Source organism: Penaeus monodon, chromosome 19 (assembly GCF_015228065.2).
Source record: "Penaeus monodon isolate SGIC_2016 chromosome 19, NSTDA_Pmon_1, whole genome shotgun sequence".
Taxonomy (NCBI): domain Eukaryota; kingdom Metazoa; phylum Arthropoda; class Malacostraca; order Decapoda; family Penaeidae; genus Penaeus; species Penaeus monodon.
Window position 1 is genome coordinate 26929273 of NC_051404.1, and position 4677 is coordinate 26933949.

Genomic DNA, 4677 nt, shown 5'->3' on the forward strand with positions numbered 1-4677 from the left:
TGTGCTTAAACCCCGCAAATCACTTACGACATCGAATATTCAGTGACCAATCACAGTTGGTATTCCAGGCGGCTTCAGTCACAAGTTGTAAATGCTAAACAGCTGAGATGTTTATGGACATAGTGCTGTGTTCAGCCTGTGGCATAATGAAACTTTTTAACTAATATATTCTTGAATTAGTAACGTAGACGAAATATGCAAGATTCCTTATAAAACAGTGATCTTATTAACAGAATGCGTGAATACTGTGAAATTTAGGAAGGAAGTATTGTCTCCTCGAAAGGATGCTAATATAGCTTTAATTTTCATGTCAGTTTAACAAATAATGCTCAGAATAAGCTTTAAATGCTTAACTATACCTGTATATATAAAGTAATCTCCTTTTTCTCTGAATCTTAATGATGATGTCCACTCGCCCACAAACTATGTTAACAATAAAGAAAATTATATTAGAAAAGTAATAACGATATAGACATATTAATCAAACCATTACATCCGAGGCGAAGACAGTAGCTAGTTTTAGTGTAATGCCTTGTTTACAGATACAACACTTGGGTTGGTGTGAGTTGGCAAAAGCAAATCACAGGCATTTTGGAATACTTGCTGCTTTGTTCAATAGTCTACGATGAAAATAACTATATTTGATCAAAACACCAGTTGTCAAGTTGTACTAATTGTTGTAAGGTTGAAAAAATGTGATTTATGGTTCGCTATAACCTGTTAGGGCTAATCTTCCCCTGCCTTACTCTACATCACCTTGACTGGTACCAATATATCGGGTTCCTTTCTCTGTGTAACATACGGCGCCGTAACGCGTTTCAGTATCTGGCCCCTGGACTGTACATATTTTTGATATCTCAGAATGAGTTTCTGGGCTTGTCATACTTCTTGTTATTAATTTTGATTATTTCTGTCAACTGTCGCTGCGATGCAACTTCAACAGTTAGAATCTATGTCTTGCAGTTCTGAAAAACGTGCTGTTTCTTGACTATTATATTTCCATGCAAAAACAGTTACAGATATACCTTCCAACCGCATCTCACATGCATTTAACTTATGACCAGGTGAGCACACTGTGTCCATTTCTCTTCAGTCATGGGTATTTATGCTCCCACAAAGGTATCTTCGCTGACCTCTCACATCTCTTCTCAAACGCTGACTTACAACTCCCCGCCAGGGCTCAGGTCACCAGTCAGCCAGGGAGCAGTCCTCAGGAATTCGTTTTAAGGCCAGCAGGACGCTCAGGTGCCATTATTGACGAAATAGAATCCCCCGACACACAGCTAGACAATCCTAGAGAATCCCCGCCTCAAGTCGGGGAGGGAAAGGATATCGCTGCATCAGAATCCTTCCCCAAGATTACCTCCCCGCCAGCTCCGCCTCCCGACCCTGCTTCGTCACCCGCTCCCGTCGCCGAGCCAACTCACACAGTAGGTATTCTCGGCACATGTGGCCTTGACATATGATTACACATGCGTTATTTATTCCTTTTGCTATAGTCTGTATATTTGTTGGTAGTTTATAAGCAGCTGAATAAGGATTCGTGCATTTGCAACAGAGAAGATGAATGTATGGGAATGGATGTTTGATTCTCAGAAATATACTTGACGTATGGTTGTATACCGACTTTGCTGCAATGTTGGTTGGAGCCGTACAAAGAGTGTCCTGCACAACCTTCCATTCCACGAGAAGTCCCGGAGACGCGATCGTCCGCCTTCCATTCTCCCGAGTATGAGACCTCACCCATCTACACTCCAGCACCCACAGCCCACACACCTGTCAACCCTGTCATAAAGCCAGACTGTAGCTTCGACCTGACTAGATGCTATGAATCCACCGATATTCCCAAGACTTTCGCGACGCCACCTCAGAACGCGGCTCTGCGCTGCCCCTTGCCAGCCCAGGACTTCTCCACCTCTGTCATGTCCTCCATGAAGCCAAAATTCGGCGTCGAACCTGACGACTTTCAGCTGCGAAACTGGACTGAACCTATCGATAACCAGTTGGCCAAGAATCCACTTGGCATCCCACCCCCGTGCGTGTCTCAGCCCTTACCTCAACCACCTCCTCCGCTCAGTTCCTCGGCCTCCATCAGACCTCTGCCACCCATCCGACCTCAGCCCATTCCAGCCCCGAAGCTTTCCCATGTCCATCTGCACATGGGCTGGAGTTCCGTGAGTCTACCTTACATTGCTTCAGCTCTCCTCCAGACCCACCACGGGAGCGCTCCTGGCCTCCACCTCGCAAATAACCTAACCGCTCCCGCCTCGTCGCTGGCGGCTTGGTGGTGCCCCCGCGTCTGTGTGACCACCGAGAAGACATGATGATCGGCAGGGGGGGGGGATGGCGCGCCCTCCTCCATCTAAGTGAAAGCTCCAGAGTTGTGAATACAAACACAAAGTGATATTAACATAGCACTGCAGTACTTAAAACTTGAACTTCAGTAAATCTGTGGTAATAAGCCAAGGCAAACTTTTTCTTATCTTTATTTTGCCAGCTTTTCGTTAAAGTGCAAATTCTTATTCGAGTTGATATGCCTGAGACATCCGAAACTTAACTAAGTTAACTGACCGACATTACCAAGATGAAGGGCGAAATTCTGTGAATAGCAAGCTAATGATGCTTCAGCCAAATGTCACAATTTTCTTTTGTATGTGGGGTGACCATGAAATGGAACTGGTTCCCGGTGGAGGGCAGCCGACCGAGCACCAGCCGCGGAGCACCAGGTGTATTCCATGGTGACCACCGAACTATGCTGATGTACTTTTATCCCTTACAGTTATTTTGAAATGCATGGATAAAATAGTGAAGACAGTATTAACAAAAGAGATGATAATGCACAGAAAAGTGACAATGACTGGCAAATTAATAAGTGAAATCTGCTAAACTGGTCGTAAAAAATCTGTACGAGAAATTTGCAACAACTACAAAATCGAAAGATTAGAATAATGGATGGATGGAAATCCAATTCTCATAACGATGAAGAAAAATAGCGATTATTGATAATAAGTATAATGATACTACCAAATCTATACCCCCCCTGACAGTGTCAAAGATGGAACACTTAAGGATTAAGTCAGCTGACCTTGTTCAGCGGCGTCATTGCATGACTGACGATACCATGTACCTGTAGCAGCACGTGGTGCCCTTTTCTGACGCCGCCGTGTTAGACAAGACAAAGCTCCGGGATAAAAGGACATTGTGACTGAGAGTGCTTTGAGGCTACGTCGTTCATGTGATATTATACAATGCCTGTGATATCCTGATGTTGTTGTGATTATAAGATCTACGTTCATGTGTTTTTTATGAGAACAAGTTGATGGCACTGGATCATGGTGATTCGGTTCAAGTCAGTTAGATCTGTTTTGTGACCGTAATGTAAACTTTAGCTTGCAGCTTCACCTTGAACTGGACATACTGGGGGATGCAGATGGTTTGTTTCCTCTACACCAAAGTTCTTCCCACGTCACATTACTAGATCTTCATCCGAGATTGTAGAAAATAATTAAACTTTAAAGACCTAAGCCGAACGAGTGTGTTAGAACCCAAACGTATGAGGTTAAAAAGAGTAATGTAATACTGTAACATATTTATTTTTTATGTTTGGCAGTACGAGGCAATAAGAAAAAGTCATGATCTGAAATTATGTTTCCCATCATGGAATATTTGATTTCATTTCACTGACACTGATTTGAATTTTGCATCAATAAATGCTTCTTTTTGACACCCACGAAGCTCTGATTTGAATCTAAATTCATGCTTGCTTTTAAGCAACCTTCTTGCAGACAAACATCGAAAAAGATTAATATGTGAGTCAACCAGTCAGAAAGAACCAGTCCGTCATACATGTTTCATATAAGGTTCCAAGGCAGGATTTTCCATCGCAAGTTCAAAAATTCCAACGTCACATGGTACCTAACCAAAATACATCAGTAGTATCATCACAAGTAGTATATGGAGTAACGAGAATCTCCAAATCATGATGGCCCCAATGTTTTGTGAACGTATCTGTTTCATCGTGATTTCATTTCAGTTCGAAACAAGAATTTCAATAAAGTAGTAGCAGTTGACAAACAAGACCGATCGTGATCCGACAAACGTAGCTCCCACAGCCTGAAGAATTAACGATCGTGGATATAGTATTACTGGAAGTTATGTAACCTAATTTGACTCGCTTTGTTTCAGCAGAGGTTACGGATGAGTTTCGGATCCCTTCCTTCCAGAGAATGTATTAAAATATACTTCAGAATCCTCCGTGATTTGCTTGGTTGCATCAGCAGTTGCATGACCTCATATTAACAGAATCCGTTTGTTCATAGAATTCAGATTAGCATTAGCCATTTAGGAACATTAATCGTGATTAAATATATTGAAATTGAGGCGCTCGCTTTATGTTTTCATGGCTGTAACTTTAGTTGTGAGAACAAGAGAAATGACGTAATTCTAATAGATTTGTAAAGGGAAGCCTGTTATTGCAATTATATCAGTTATTTGCCTTACGGACAAAGAAAATCACTTGTGAGTCGTACCAGGAGAGGGAAGAGTAAATTATTACATTACCTGATATCTGATATTTTCTGTTGGAAGTCATAATAAAAAAGGAAATGCATAGACCTAAATCTTAAAGGAAATACTACAGACCACAACTTCAAAGACCAGGTTAGACTGGTCAAAGAG